Here is a 16956-nt window from a genome sequence, read left to right as displayed (position 1 = left end):
TGAATAAATAAATAAAATCTTTAAAGAGAGAGAGAGAAATGGGTACCCCCTATGACTCGGCAATTTTCCTTCTAAGTTTGTTCCCTGGAAGAACTTCAGTACACATGTACCGGAAAACATGGATGCTGTCCATCACAGCTTTTACTTATATTACTATCGGTTTAAAAAATAGACCCAAACCACCCAAATATTTCAGAGTAAATTGGATAAGCAAATTGTGATGTAATCAAAGAATGTTGTACACCAACAAAAATGTGTGATTTAAAATTATCTAGAGCAATACAGGTAAATCTCAACAATCTGATATGAAGCCAAAAAAAAAAAAAAAGGTAGGTTGAAGAAAAATTCATACAAGATGAATGGCTCTTTATCAAATTCAAAAATATGCATAACTAAACAAGTAAAGAAGAGTTTTGTCCCGAGAGAGTTAAGGAAAGGCTGAAAGCCTAGAAAGACATCTATTAAAACGCTTTTTCCTCTGAGAGTGTATGTGGAAATGAAAACCTACTAGCTATTTCTGCCACTTAACTGTTCCTCTGAAATTTCTAAGGACCCTGCCTAGTAACTCTTTAAGATACCACATACACACTATTAGCAGGCTAGATACCAACAGAAGGGTGGCTGGGTAACAAACAAATCACGCACACAGAATATTTTTATTTCAAATAATTTACATTCCTGAAATAGAATTTTCAGAGAAGCTTTTCTTGAATGATGTTAGATTGACGGATATACCTAAAAATAGAGCTGTAGTTTTTAATAAATGAAAATTAGTCAAGATCCTCATCAGTACTTCCTGTGTTCAATACTAATTTTGTCACTTTATAACTTTAGTTAACAAGGGCGGTGTCTAGTCTCACATCCCTTGTATTCTGCTGGCTTGGCTGTCTTTGTGAGACCACCACCACCACCAACCATCCTCATCATCATGTGAGCACATGCCTTTGCAAGCCCTGAGCATATTAGCTCCTTACAAATGCCCCATTGAATGCGAGCCTGTTCCTGCCTCAGTATCTTCGCCTTACTGGCCTCTCTACTAGATCGCCCTCCCCTCCCTGGTCTCATGACTCACTCTCTTACTTGTTTTGGATCTTTGCTCAAATGTCACTTTAACTGTCAATTAACTGTAAAATAACACCCCCAACACTTTCCATCCCTTTAACTGCCTTAATTTTTCCTGATACCACTTTCATATGTTTGTTTCTCTCTCTTCTTGCACTAAAACCTAAGAGACTTGGAGTCTATATAAGTGGAGGCTGTGCCTCCTTGTCTCCACATCTGGCACTGGACCAGCATATCTTGAGGCTCGGTAATTATGCATTGAGTGAATGACTGACTCAATCATTCCAGTAATCTCTGAGATAGACACTGCTACTACCATTGTGCATACTTTTAGAAATGGAGGCTCTGAGAGCTTAAACTACATGCCCATATTCACCCAGCTGGCGGGAGGTAAGGGTGAGAATTCAAAACCAGAGTGCCTGACACCAAAGCCTGTTTCTACTGCTCCCCTCTTCTGCCTTCTGTCATCTGTCCCTCCCTGATGCTGATGTGACTTTTTTTTTTTTTTTTTTTTGCATAAGAGCATCTTTCCTTCTCTTCAGATTGAACCATCAATCGTTTCATTCTCTATATGTACCTTAAAAACAGCCATGTCCCCTTTTAGGCCTATTTTGGTGTTGCGTGTGCAAAGATTTCCTCCACGCTTCAGATTCAGTAAAAACATTTCCTTTTTGTCCGTATTGCCTTCTCCAGCCATGTTTAATTGTCTAGGCTCTGAGACCACAGCCAGTGTGTGAGAGCCGCAGACAGGACCCAGAGTAGAACGATTTATAGATAACCCGCTGAGCTGCGTTATCTCCTAAATGCATGTGTCCTTAGACCATTTCTGATGGCATCTAATGACCTTGCCTGAACATGTGCTGCCTTGTAATCTGCACTCATTTGTCACTTTCTAGGTTTTGTCGCTTTCTGCTAGATCTACTAAAATAACATGGATGGGGAAAGCGAAATAAATATTAGGGATGCCTGGGATGCTTTATTTATTCTTTTAATTTCCTTTGACTTGTTTTGAGATATTGGAACTGGCTCTCAAATTTAAAATAAAACAACCATTGTGAGGAGCTGAAGGTGTCATCCTGTGTAATAGAAACTCAGGTGTTGGTGGGGGCCCTGAGAGGTCTCGTGTGGTCAGTGGGGAGAGTGTAGTCTTGCAGGACTACATGCTCAGCTGGTGGGTGGAGGGGGTGGTGGTCCTAGAACCTGGGTGTACTGACTCCCTTTCGGGGGCTCCTTCCACAGCCCAGCTCCTTCCTTTGCCTGAGCGCTTTGCTCACCCAGCTGTAAGGCTGTCTATGCCACGGCAGAGTGAAAGCCTTCTCTGGGACCACACATTGGCCAACTCATTATCAGCAGCCTCTGTTCTCTTAAATCATCTGGCTTCCTTATCGAAGCCATCTCTGTTTTGACCTTGGTTGACCATGGCGGACTGCCCGCATTGCTCAAATGATCTCTGTTGAGGCTGCATCTTAACTATTGCTCAAACTTGTCAGAATCCTAGGACATGAGGATCTTAATCTTGAGTGTGTGTGTGGGTGAGAGAGAGAGAGAGAGAGAGAGAGAAAGAGGGAGGAAGTCAGACAAAGAGAGAGAGGAGGAAAAAGAGGGAGGGAGGGGGAGAGACAGGAGAGAGGGGATGAATATGAATAACAAGCATTTTGGATATACAACCATTGAAGACTTCAGCTTTTCCTCCAGCATAGGAATAAGCCCAGACAAAATCTCTTCTAGTATAAAAGTTTGGAGGTGGATACTGTTGCTTTAAAGTCAAAATAATACTTAATATTTACTGAGCATTTATTATGGTCCAGATACCATACTACGCACTTTACATACATTGTAAAATTGAGTCATCACAGCAACCCAGTGAGGGTAGTTATTGTTATTAGCCTGACTTGGTGGAGGAGGAAGTTGAGGTTAAGAGTGGATAAACAGCATGCCCAAGGTTGCAGAGGTTAGAATGTGAATCTAAGCAATCTGACTCCAGAGCCTGTTTCATAGTTTCCCTGATCACAGAAATGGTGTATATTCACTTTAGAAAACTAGAAATACAGAAAAAAGTGAAAGGCAGATCACCCACAAGATAACCATGAACAGGGATGCTTCGATGGCCAGTGGTTGAATGTCTGCCTTCGGCCCAGGTCCTGGGATCGAGTCCCACATCAGACTTCCTGCAGGAAGCCTGCTTCTCCCTCTGCCTATGTCTCTGCTTCTATCTCTGTGTCTCTCATGAATAAATGGATAAAATCTTTAAAAAAAAAAAGAGATGATCATGACCATTTTTAGTATTTCTAGTCATATACCCTCTTTAACTGGGATCATGCTGAGTATACTGTTGGGGTGCTGACTTTAACACCGGCCCCTACAAGGGTGTCGCCATGCTATTTTGAGTCCCAGGCAGCATGATTTTATTGCCCCTACCATTTTACATCTCCTGTAGATAACTGTAACGTACACAAGTAATCTAATGTATTGAGCATGTGATTCTCTAGATTTTTTTTTGTGATTCTTAGTAATGCTGGGCTGGATTTCCTCAAACATGTATCCTATTTTTGGACATCTCTGTTTTTTTAGGATACATTTTGATTTTTCTAAATTTATTTTTTATCATTATTATTATTTTAAGATTTTATTTATTTATTAGACAGATAGAGCACAAGCAGGGGGAGCAGCAGGCAGAGGGAGAGGGAGAAGCAGGCTCCCTGCTGAGCAGGGAACCACATGCGAGGCTCAATCCCAGGACCCTGAGATCATGACCTGAGCTGAAGGCAGATGCTTAACTGACTGAGCCACCCAGACACCCCTTTAGGATACATTTTTAAAACTGGAACTGTGGATTCAAATAGTAAGAGCCGGGCAGCCCGGGTGGCTCAGCACCGCCTTCGGCCCAGGGCGTGATCCTGGAGTCCCGAGATCGAGTCCACGTCGGGCTCCCTGTGTGGAGCCTGCTTCTCCCTCTGCCTGTGTCTCTGCCTCTCTCTCTCTCGCTGTCTCTCTCATGAATAAATAAACAAAATCTTTAAAAAAAAATAGTAAGAGCCTTTATAATGTTTTGATACATATTTTTTAAATATTATATTTTAGCACTCACCAGCCAGAGAAAGCAATGTATGTCTGCATCTCTGCACTCCCAGAGAGCTTGAAGTGCTGTAATTAAAAAACAGAAAAGCAAAAACCTTGTCAATTTAATAAGTTGAAAATTACATCTTGTTTTAATTTCCTTTTGTGTGTGTGTGGTTTTGAGTGAGGTTGGACTTTTTCATCTTAGGTTTTCTGTTTTTTATATATTTTTTAAAAACTATGTTCTCTGCTTATTTTTGTATTAGGATATATATTTTTTACATATATATATATGTTCATTTTGAATAGGGTTGTTAACTCTGTCAATGATGTTACAAATATTTTCCCCACTTTGATATTTTCCTTTAAATTTTATTCATGGTGAATTTGATACAGAGATATTCAAAATGTATGTGTAGTCAAACATATTTTTTCATTTATACCTAAAACAGATTTTCATGCACTAAGATCAGATAAATACTCACCTATAATTTCTTCTAGTTCTTTTATTGTCTCATAGTTTATATTTAGAGCTTATTTTGATGTGTGATCTCAGGCTTGAGGATCAGATGAACCAGGCCAAATGGCTCACTGGTTTTTGCGTTTATTTAATACTGTTTTATCCCACTGATAGGAAATGCCACCTTTATCATGTACTAGGTATTTTTATGAACTTGGATATAATTCTGAGCTTTCTATTCTATTCTCTCCATCTTTTTTTTTAAGATTTTATTTTATTTATTCATGAGAGACACACACACACATAGAGAGAGAGAGAGAGAGAGAGAGAGAGAGAGGCAGAGACACAGGCAGAGGGAGAAGTAGGCTCCATGCAGGGAGCCCGACATGGGACTCAATCCCAGGACTCTGGGATCAGGCCCTGGGCTGAGGCTGGCACTGAACCACTGAGCCACCCAGGCTTCCCACTCTCCATCTTTTAGTTTGGATTTTGTGGCTTTCATAGTTTTTAATATGTTCAATCTTAGATTCCTCCATATAACTTTCTTTTTCCAAAAATCCTTAGCCATTTTTACCTGTTTATTCATTAATTTTTATATAAAGATAAGGCTAATTTGGTTATATCTTTCAAAATAAATTGTCATAGATTACATGTTAATCTGAAGAGAATTGAAGTCTACACTTTTGCAAGTTTTGATCTATGTATTTAGTTTTACTTAAGACTTCTATTGCCCCTTAGTAAAGCATTGTCTATTTTCATAGGATTCAAGTAATTTTTGTTGTTTTCCTTGGAGATTTTATAGTGTTGGTTAAAATTGTGCACTTGGTCTTTATGTTGCCTATATTTTTAGCTTATTGATGGTTTATAGGAAAATTCCGTGTGTATTGTGTATGTATATATTTATATATACACGTATATAAATATATATGTTTATATTTACGTGTAACACGTATATAAATATATGTATACATGTGTGGATGTACGTCTTCTAATAACTGGCCATCTTACTGACCTCATAAAGTTGCAGTAGTGTTTCAGCTAATTCCCTTAGATGGTCTAAATAGGCAAAAATAGGTTTTTTTTTTTTTTTTTTTTTAGGGTGGGGAGGGACAGAGGGGGAGGGAGAGAGAGAATCCCAAGCTGGCTCCATGTCCAGCCCAGCGTGGAGGTCTATGCCTGGCTCTGTCTCACAACCCTGAGATCATGACCTGAGCCAAAATCAAGAGTCAGACCCTTAATCGACTGAGCCACCCAGGCACCCCAGTAATAGTATTTCTAAAAATGGAAATATTGTCTTCTGTAATGTTCTTCTTGTAATGTTCTTATTTTCATTTCTTTTAGAACTTCCCAATGCCATGTTAAATAATAATGGTAGAGCCAGGTACACTGACTTCATTCCTGAGTTTAATTATAACTTTTAACTTCTTTTTTTTTAAAATTTTTTATTTATTATTTATGATAGTCACAGAGAGAGAGAGAGGCAGAGACATAGGCAGAGGGAGAAGCAGGCTCCATGCACTGGGAGCCCGACGTGGGATTCGATCCAGGGTCTCCAGGATCGCGCCCTGGCCCAAAGGCAGGCGCCAAACCGCTGCGCCACCCAGGGATCCCTTAACTTCTTTTAACGTGATGTTGGCTATTGATTTATGGCAGATACCTTTTTTGGTGACAAGTAAGGAGTATTCTATTCCAATTCTCCACACCCCTCCCCACAGAATTTTTTTACAATGTCTTTTCAGCAACTTTAATAATGATAACTTTTTCTATTGAACCAGTGATGCTATGAATGGCATAATGTAATCTCTGTATCATGTCCATGCCTGGAGGCTTTGAAATTACTTGTCCCCCGGAGTTATTTAACTCAGGTCCTTTTTCTGTTGTTGTATTATGAAAGCCCATCCCCTACCCCTGCTCAACACACACAATATTTTTCTACAGTAATTTTTCTGATGATTTTTTACTTCTCAAATAAATATGCAAGCTTTTAATTTTTCTAGGATATCTGCCATTTCTGTATTTAAAATTTTATTAATGTGGAGCCAAATTTAACATATTCTTAAAATTAAAAAATATCCTCAATGTTTTTGGTTTTATTCCACTTTGCCTTTTTAATTTGGTCTAGTTGTTCATTCTTTAGAACATTAAATTAACTAGCAGTAAATCTATTCTATTTTGGGAATATTTTTAAGGGCCACCTTTTGAAGTCTTTTCCATTTAAAACTTTGAATTTTTTTCTGTTATTATTTTTGCATGCTCTGCCTTCACTTTACTTTCCCTGGCTTTATTTCCCTTTTCTGATTTATTGAGGTGATTGCTCTTTTAAGTTTTTCTTGATGATGAAAACATTTAAGGTATTTGCTTGAGTGTGGGTTGCCTACATTTTAATATATAATGCACTCCTTATCTTTATGGTCTAAATCTGCAGTTTGCATGAGTCAGCATCTCTTAGACTAAACTTGTTTCAAAGAATGCTTTGTAAATGTACACGTTTATTTGGATTGTTTATGCTTTTTTTTATTAATGTGAAGTTAATGAACTTTGATCACATTGTGATCATAGAATATTGAGAGGTAGTCAAGTTTCCTTGGTGCCCTGATATTTGATTGGTTTCTGCTAATGTCCCATAAGTCTTTGTAGAGAAGATTCATGCTGTAATTATCAGGTTGATCTAGTCATGATATGAGCCTTTTTTTTTTTATACTACTTCTCTAGACCTTTATTAAATTTTTCATCTGCAAGACTAAAAGCAGTGGGGTAGACTTCAACAAAACTATTGCATATCTCTTAGTCTCTGCTTATTTTTCTTACATATTTCCATGCTCTGTTTTCTGTCTCAGCACATACAAAGTATGTGTGTATCTCTAAAGATTTTTATTTACTTGAAAGAGAGAGGGAGAGAGCATGAGGCGGGGCAGACAGAGGCAGAGGGAGAAGCCTCCCTGCCGAGCAGGGAGCCCAACTTGATCCCAGGACCCTGAGATCATGACCTGAGCCAAGGGCAGACATTTACGTGATTGAGCCAGGTGCTTCTTAGCACATACAATGTTAACATTTCTTTTGAATGTACCCCTTGTTAGTAAAAACTGATACTCCTGTTCAATGCTTTAAATATTTAATTCTGATTTTAATGTATTGTTTTTATTTTTTTTTAAAGTTCCACTTTATTTTTTTATACCTTTATTTCTTTTAAGTAAGCTGTCTGTCCAAGGTGGGGCTTGAACTCACAACCCCAAGATCAGGAGACACACTTTACCTACTGAGCCAGCCAGGCACCCCTAACATACTGCTTTTCAAAGTGTAATTTTCTCCTGTTCCTTTGCTCCAATCTTCTTTCTCTTCACTATTATGAGTTTCTTGCAGATAGCATAGAGGTCATTCTTAATTTATGACTCCACCAGAGATTCTTTTGCTTTTTAAAAGAGAATTAATACCTATCTTCAATGTTGATCTACTTGTTCTTATTTTTGTCGTTTTATTCCTTTTCCTTTTATGATTCCTTAATGTTTCTACCACTTTCCATTTTGATGATAAGAGTTATTCTCTGACAATTTTCAAGTTATAATGTTTAATCTTTTGGTTTATCTTCTTAAATTTGAAAAAAAAAAATGACCTGTATGTGAACAGTGTCAAGAAGTTCGTTGATCATACCTTCTCTTTGTGTAAAATGAGATTAACACATCTTTCTTCTCCTTTGTGGTTCTTCTTTCCTTTTAAAAAACAGATACATAGGTATTTTGATTCAGCTGATTATTATTTTTTAAATGTTTGCAAATTTTCCTGTAAGAATTATCTAGAATAACCTGTATCATTCTCTAACTATATTCAATTGTTTGTCATTTCTATGGCTTGATCACATATTTTTTAAAAGATTTTATTTATTTATTTGAGAGTGAGGGGGGGGCATGAGTAAGGGGAGGGGCACACAGAGAGGGAGAAGCAGACTCCCCACAGAGCAGAGTCTGACTCAGGGCTCAAGCCCAGGACCTGGGATCATGACCTGAGCCGAAGGCAGACACTTAATCGACTGAGCCACCCAGGTACCCCTTGTTAGAATTCTTGTATCAGCATTCTTTGCCATCAGAGCTATGCAGTTTGTTTTCTTTCTTCTGTTGTCAATTAAAAGTCTAAAGCCAGCCTGATTTTTCTTCCCTCTTAGTGACCTGGATACCTGTATTTTTTCCCTTCCTCAGGTGATGTTAGTGATCTTATTTTGACCTCAGAATTCAAAAGTTTCACTGGAAAGCAAGTAGAAGACAGTTTTCCTTAATTCATGTATGTGCATATATACGTATCTATGTCTATTTTCATTTCTTTGTTTTCTCTTATAGAGTGAGCTTTTTTTTTCCCCTTTGGGAACCAGGTACTTCTTCAATTCAGAAAAGTTTTCTTACATGGTATATTTAATAATTGTTTCTGTGGTATTTGTTCTGATTACTCCAGAAACCACAAATATCTATATCTTGGCTTCCTTTTCTGTCTTCCATATCCATTTTAACCTACCTTTTTGTCTTTTTGCTCTCCATTTGGTATAGTTTTTGAAGTTTGTTCTTCATATCATTGATTTGATTTTTGAGTGTTGTCTTTTCCTGTTATTGGCCCTAAGGAAGGTAGCTTTATTATTTTTTTATTTTTAAGAAGATTTTATTTATTTATTTATTTGAGAGAACAAGAACGACAGCATGAGCAGAGGGAGGAGCAGAGGGAGCTGGAGAAGCAGACACCCTGCTGAACAGGGAGCCTGAAGCAGGGCTCGATCCCAGGACCCCGGGATCATGACTGAGCAGAAGGCAGATGCTTAACAGATTGAGCCACCCAGAAGTCCCCCTAAGGTAGCTTTAAATTATACTTTCAAAAATTGACAATTGAAAACATTCCTAATTATTTTTTTTGTATTTCAGTCAGTTTCTTTTTGATTTCATTCACGTGTCTTGTCTCACCTTAATCTTTCAAGTCTTTTTCCAGAGTCTGGGTTTTCTTCACATTTTTTTTTTTTTTTTTTTTTTTTTGGGCAAGCAAAGATTACATCTTGTTTGAAACTTAAATCTATTTCCAGTAGTAAATTTTTTTCAAAATTATCTTCTTCCTTCACTTCTTGCGTGTTTTATGTTGCTTTATCAACAAGTCTTTACTGGCCCAATGTTGCATAGTTTTGGCTTATCATCATTGAATGGTTAAAGGTCTAACCCAGCCTGGAATTTGTTCTTAAAAGATCCCATGCTTTCTGGAAAAGACAAGATTCCTTCTCTCCATCGGAAGCTGCAGGCTTGGTCAAAATTTACCCAGTGATGTGTGTAGTCCAACAGCCATACATCCTGCGAGGGAGCTGGAGCTATGGATACTTTCTGTTGGCATTCTTTTTTGCAAGCCTTCTGCTTTGTGTTGGGTGAAGCCACTGGATGAGAGAATTTTCTGTTCTAGATTTCTCCCAGACTCTACCATCACTCCATGTACCTGCATAATGGCGACTGAATGCATCTGGTGTCAGGGCCCTGCTATGTAGGGAGACCTCTCACATCTGGTAGGGTAACCTTAGGCATGGTGGTGCTTATGCTAGGTTCTTCTCCTCTCGTGCCTTCTGACTGCCAGCAATCCAGATCCCAGGGAGTAGCTTTGTTTCCCACCAGCCGTTACCTGTAGCTTTCATTCCTTCATTTGAGGACTGGTACTTCTGAGTTTCTGTCAGGAACTCTGCTCCTTTTCTCAACAGTGCTGGACTGCTTTCTCGAGAAAGGGGATCACAAGTCACATCTGTGGATCAGCCTTTTTTTTTTAAGATTTTATTTATTTATTCATGAGAGACACAGAGAGAGGCAGGGACATGGTGGAGGGAGAAGCAGGCTTCTAATGGGGAGCCTGATGTGGGACTCGATCCCAGGACCCCAGGATCACAACCTGAGCCAAAGGCAGATGCTCAACCACTGAGCCACCCAGGTGCCCTGGATCAACCTTTTTAATGTTATGCTTTCTATGTTCTATCAAGCAAAACTGTCTTTAAAATGATGGCATGTGGCTAGTGCCCTGCTGTATTTTCCAGCACTGACTCGTGCGTATTTTCTTCTATATTTACATTCTTTTGCTAGTGATGTTGAGATTGATGATGTGCATTGAAGGCAGAGAGAGTGGGGCAGGGGGAGAGACTCTTGAAAATATGATATTTTAGGGGCGCCTGGCTGGCTTAGCAGTGGAGCATGCGACTCTTGATCTCAGGGTTGTGAGTTCCAGCCCCATGTTGGGTGTAGAGATTCTTTACAAAAAAAAAATCTTAAAAAAAAAAAAGGAAATCTGATATTCAAAGATGTAAATTTCCAAAACACAGATGGAGAGGACTGTGAATTTTATAAAACATTTGTGAAGTTCTCTTAAATAGTGAACTCCCCCAGGACACTCAGCACATAAAGTAATTTGTGAAAGTTAGGCTTACACGTAAATTGTCAGACACACAGTCTTTGTTTATAGTAAGCTACACCTGTATCTCTGTAATAGTCCCCAAGAGTGTCAAGCTGCATGGTCCAATTAGGTACAGAAGAACACCCAAGTAGCAGCCAGTCACTTTGCCTGCGATAATGTTTATGATTTAAAGTGATGCTCGTTTCACCCTTTGCACTGTTCCTGGCAGCATTTGGCAGCTGAGTTCTGGTTTTTCAGCCTAGCTCATGATTGCTTCACTCTAGAAGCTTCAGTGATCCTTGCAGGACCTCTCCTACTTGGGAGAGCAAGAATGCCAACATATTTTAAGGAAACAAAGAACAATAGTGTCCCATGTCTTCGAATAAGAGTGGAGAAATCATTCTTTCCACATCTGAACAAAATTGTAGTCAGAAGCAACAAAATGGCAAAGCACAGAGGGGCAGAGGATGGGCCAGGGGCTTAATAGATCTGGGAGCTTTACTTATTGACTTTCATTTTCTTGCCTTTCACTGGTCCAGCTTCAATTATTGTCAACAAAGGTGGCTCAGAAAAAGAGAGCTTGGAGAGAGAGAGAGAGGGAGGGCGAGGGAGGAAGGAAGAGACAAAGAGAGAGGGAGGGAGGGGGAGAAGACATAGGTAGAGCTGGTTTGCTTGCTTGCCAGAACATCCAGGTCACACAGACAATTCTAGAACAGAGGGAGGGCAGGATGCTGGGGCTCTGTGGAACAGACCTGGACTCAGGGCGGTGGCTTGTAGGCCGTCAGTGGCTCCTACTGAAATGTCACTTTGCACATTGCTGTTTGGGCTGGAGATCCATTTATAGCTTAAGATACAAACTCCTGACTTTTTCCAATGAGACTTTAATCTCTCATTTACTGATAAAATGACATATGGGGGGAGACGTGGTAAGAAAAGAGATGAAGAATCCTTTACCAATCCCTCAGCACAGGTTGAGGAGCCTTTGTCTATGGAATGAGCTGCTTCCTTTTCTCTGAAGCCTTGGGCACGTCACACCAGCTCATGGATACCCAGAAGCACATGCTGTGTGCTGCAATCCTGCAGTTGACCACATTAGGATGTCTGATCAATTTCTTTGAGATTTTGGATGTGAAAAATGAGCAAGGAGCCGTCATTACAGATCAGGAAGGAATGATTTGGGGATACCCTTGACTTATGGTTATTTTTGTTTCCTGTGAACACATTTTGATGTAAAGCAAGAGGTGGTTCCCTAATGATAGACCATGGTTGCATGAGGCAGATGGGTACATTTTCATGTGTTTTGACATGTCAGATGGAAACACACCTGGCTTCTACAACTCCCCCTTAGATTTCTTACCCTAGACACTGACAGGCAATATATTTTGAAATTGTACACGAATATAACACTGACACATTGGAACATGCTTCCCATGGTTTTCATGAATTAACACATACTTGGCCTTGGAAACACCTTTCACGTCCAGGTATCCATCACACGTGTTTAAAGGTGAGGCTTTCTTAGTGGCCTTGACTGATTACTGAATATTGATTGAGCATATGTGCTATGCTAGGTGTTCTTAATATATAATCTCATTTTATATCACAACTCATTAGAATAAGTATCATCATCATGCTTGTTTTATGGTTAAGGGAGTATAGACTTGAAAAGTTTCTGTATCTTGTCTTAGGCCACATAGCTAGTAAACTTTGAGGCTCATCCTGGAGTCTCTGACTTGATGACCTACATTTTTTTCTACTGCATCCTGTTGACTATTGATTTTCTTACAGAGAGGAGACTAAATTTCTTCAAAGGTCATGTCATCCTAAAGTTGCTTAATGGAGAGTTCCAGCATCTCTACTCCTGTGCTTATGCCTTTCCCCAAATCATACCTGTTTCCCATGCTCCTTGAATAACCCTGAATTGTGAGCAAATGGTCTTACAGAATAAGCAGGAAGGGATTATATCCCCACAGTGTCATCTAGGTACATACCATTGTAAGGATAAACCCAGAAGCAGTGCAGGGATCATGAGCTATATCCCCAGCTCCATTCTCCACTAGTTCTCTTGTGGGTTTGGGAGGGCCATGTCCTCTCTGAGTTTCCACATCTGTGAAATGAAAGAGAGTAAAGAATCTCTCTCAGGTCCATTCTAGTGCTCCGATTCTGCAGTTATATGCGCCAGAAAATAGGAAGCCTGAACACATAAAACAGAATTTAGCACTGTCATGAAATGTAACGTACACAGTGAGTTAATGGAGAGCACATAGTTCATGATACAATTCACTGGTAAGGGGCCACATGGAATTGGCTATTAGTGAGAGCAGTTTACGTAAGTGACTAATTTGTATTACTTTTACACAATTAAAACAATTTTTTTATCATTTTCCACCCCCCCGATTCATTTACTAATGTTTATAATTAGTAGGTTTTCTTTCTTCTGATATGATATATAATAGGATACATACATGTATATGTGTGCAATTTACATATAACATGTAGACATCCTGGGTCCCACCTTCTAACAGTTGGGCTTCTCTATATCCTCCTCTTTCAAAACCTAAGTGTGAAGCATTTCCTTTATCCCATTAGTCTTTGTCTCTTTGTGTTGAGGGGCTCTTGGGAAGCATTTGCAGCTGTTCCCCATTGCTCAGAACTGGGTAAAGGCCTTTACCAAGTCTCCCCTTCATAAAGTCTTATCCTAGGAGAGGACCAGACAAAGAGACCCCTGGTTTATGGATTCACCTTCCATGGCCCTTCCCACCAGGTCCTGTTCTTTTAGGGGGAGATTATGCCTCCTGACACCAGCCTAGAAAACACTGGCCGAGACACAGGGACCAATGGGGACTCAACCTGCGTCCCTCAGTGTTACAGCTGTGTTGCTTGCAAGCATCCTATATCCTGCCTGCTATGGATCTTCCTGTGGGTGCTTCCGCTGCCCTCATCCCTTCTTCAGCCTGGGTGCTTCTTTGCATCATAACTTCTTCCCCCTGGCATCCTGTTTGTCCCATTTGGCTTTCCATGCCTCTCCTACTTCTGCCTGTTCTGGTGAAGCCTTCCCATTCTGTACCTATGGTCATGCCCTCTCCTGCCTCTAAACCTCTGCCACAGTGTTTATATTTGATTTGTGAAACTCAACACAGACATCCCAAGGAAGCCTGAGTCAAGCCTAGTGCTTTGGTGAGCTCACCCCATTTATGGTGGGGTGGGGCCTCTCTTCCTGCTGGGTCACCCGCCCATCTCAAAACTTGCCTTTCCTTGTGGAAATTTGTTTTAAAATAGGTTCTGGCTGCCAGGGGCTGCAAGCTGGGTAAACTCAATTGTGGGGCTGTTGGGAGGCTCCCCCCACCCTTGAAAATTCTAATACAGGATGGAGGGTGGGGATTGGGAAGAGGAGGGGGAACAGTGAGCAGTGGTGCTGTATCCCTAGAATCCTATCTCCCTGGGCCAAGGGAACAGGGAGGAGAGGTGTAGAGAAGAGTTTAGATACCCTCAGCAGGAAAAGAATGGTCTGAGAGAAGGACTAGCCCAAGACCTGCCTTTAGGGGGCGTCTGGCTCCGGGGCTGAGGCCACAAGCTCAGAAACTGGTAAGAACCAGGCTCTTAGTTCCCAGTGATTCTGGGTGGATGGCCCTCCAATGTGGCTGCGTCAGCCTGGGGCTGCACCCACCTCCACTGGGGAACCCCAGTGTTCTTTCTGAGGTAGTGTATATAGTCTTTAAGATAGCAACATGCCAGCCACTTTATATTCATGATCTCATAATTCTCATGTCCTATTACATTATAATAATTCCTACTTTACAAATGCATAACTGTGGCTCCCAGAGTTTGACCACGGTCATAGGACCATGGTCGTAGGACTCCAGCTTGTGATTTCAACATGTTTCCATAGTAATGGTAGGCCTTAAGATGAAGGGAAATAAGCTTTTAAAAATAAGAGAGTTACTGTAATTTATCTCCCAATTCAGAATGTTGGCTGCTGGCCTATGCTAGAATTTAAAGGAGAGGAAAGAGTTTAAAAAATCAAAAGTTTTAAAGGATGCATGTTTTTCAGAGGGCAAAACATTGACCTGAGTATATTCCTATTGAAACAGTGTGTTTCACTGGTGTTAATGTTGACAGGGGAGGGGTGGGAAGGAGTCACAGGACAAAAACCCCTGGGACCTGAAGGGGAGGCACTGTAGGGGACCAGAGGGGAAAGATCCTGTAGACAAACTTTACCTACTTTACGATTTGGGTCAGGACAGCTCTGCTTCACCTTCCTCTGGGATCAGAAAAATAGACGTTGGGCCAGTTACTCTAGGCTTATGCTTAGCTCACAAAGGACAGTTTAGTGTGGGGGTAATATTAATTCCTTGAATTCCCTTGGCATGGGTTTTGAAAACTTTTTAAGATTTATGTATTATTTGAGAGCCCTCACTCTGAAATGCATGAGAATTTTCTGCTTGCACAATAGATTCCACTTGGACAAAATCTTCTAGTTGTATTTCTCCTCTGAGTTACTGAAACAAATAGATTTTTAAGTGTCTGGCTGGCTCTCCACCGCCTCCTGTTAGAAGGTCAGAATGGAAAAAGATGGGTGTTAGCAGTGCTGCTGGAAGAATAAACTTGTAGCCCCCTGGGGAACCTTGGATTCCACCTCTCATCCAGTATCCTGCAGGCACATTTTTTTTTTCTTCCTCTCAGTATAAAATCAATGCTGGCACTGACCAATTTTCTCTTGGTGCCTCATTAGAGTGAAGACGTTAATATTAGGAATCTCGTGTTCAGTGTTCAGTTTTAGCACTTTGATGGGGTTTTTCTTTTTCTTTTCCTGTGGTTTTTTTTTTTTTTTTTTTTGGACTACCTGTGTAATTTCAGGAACAAGCCTGGCTTTGTTATGCTTCCTTAATCTTACCTCACCTGGCCTAGATAACATGCATTCCAAATTGAATTAAGAGTTTGCAGTGAGGCAGCTAAGCAACAGGCTCGAGGCTGGGTCATTTTCTAAGCATCAAAGGACATGGCTTCACTTTCCAGGTCTGGCTTTGGCCTGCTTGGTGAGAGCTGATATTTAACTTGTCTCAGCCTGTGCACTTGGGGATGATGAAAGTTGCTGCCTGATTCATAACTTATAGGTGATTACACTTGTAAAGTATTTGGAGGCCCTTTTCTTTCATTCATTTATTCAAACAAACATTTGTTGTTGAATGAATGGTGACTTTGATTTAAAAACACTACAGACATAAAACACTGGCAGCTTGTAGATAGCAATTTTTTTATTTGCTCTCCTAGAGGAATTTCATTACCAAATCCTTGTGAATCTCGAACCTTGAGAAGAATAATCCTTTCCTTTGTTGGAGTTTTAAATTTAGAATAATCAGACAATAGTGAAGCATTCTGTTCAAAGCATTCCTTTTAGGCTACCCATTTATTATACACTGCTCTTAAGAAGAGATGAATTTGATTAGCGTTGAACATTCAAGTCGGTGTTTTTGCATTGCTAATATCAGGGAGAAATTTTCAAAAAGTTGTGCCTGCTGTTTAATATTATTATATAGTCAACTTTTAATTATCTGTACTGATGGAATATAATCAGCGATGTGTATACTCCAAAATCATTTCCCTTGGCTTTGGGAAGCATTGTATGATGCTTTTATTTACCTTCCATTGTGGTTTTGCTCAGACTAGTATTAGAATTGTATCATATTCTTTGTGCATGCAGCTCATCATAGAAAGGAAGGATGAAAAGCCCAAAAGTATACCAGGGGGTTAGGGAAAGGTCAACTGGAATTTAAAACATTTATTACAGATAATACACAGAATGAATGATCTCAAGATTATTCATCTTGATTATTAAATAGAAATGAACAGCCCTTCATTTACCATTTACCATTTCAATTGCCTAAGGGAAAAACAAAGCACAATAAACCACTTACAAGATTTCTGTGTACCGTTCCATTATTGTTTACCCTTTTTGCATTTTGGAATTTTGTTAAAGCAAAACTGCTTAA

At 39.9% G+C, this 16956-nt stretch overlaps 1 protein-coding gene across 14 annotated transcripts in view; it reads left to right on the top strand.

Annotated features, from left to right (window-relative positions):
* The window catches only part of ATXN1 (ataxin 1), a 413020-nt gene that overhangs the window by 128603 nt on the left and 267461 nt on the right, over window positions 1-16956 (top strand). Inside the window, exon 1 of one of the 14 annotated variants that reach the window (XM_049106007.1) lies at window positions 9244-9408. The exons of the other annotated variants lie outside the window; for them this stretch is intronic. The gene's annotated coding sequence lies outside the window, so the exon portion shown is untranslated. Of the gene's footprint in view, window positions 1-9243; window positions 9409-16956 lie in introns of those variants that run through there. 14 annotated transcript variants of the gene reach the window in all.

This window comes from Canis lupus, chromosome 35 (genome assembly GCF_003254725.2).
Source record: "Canis lupus dingo isolate Sandy chromosome 35, ASM325472v2, whole genome shotgun sequence".
Classification (NCBI taxonomy): domain Eukaryota; kingdom Metazoa; phylum Chordata; class Mammalia; order Carnivora; family Canidae; genus Canis; species Canis lupus.
Note: the sequence above shows the minus strand (reverse complement) of the source record. Positions and strands in the feature narration are given on the sequence as shown.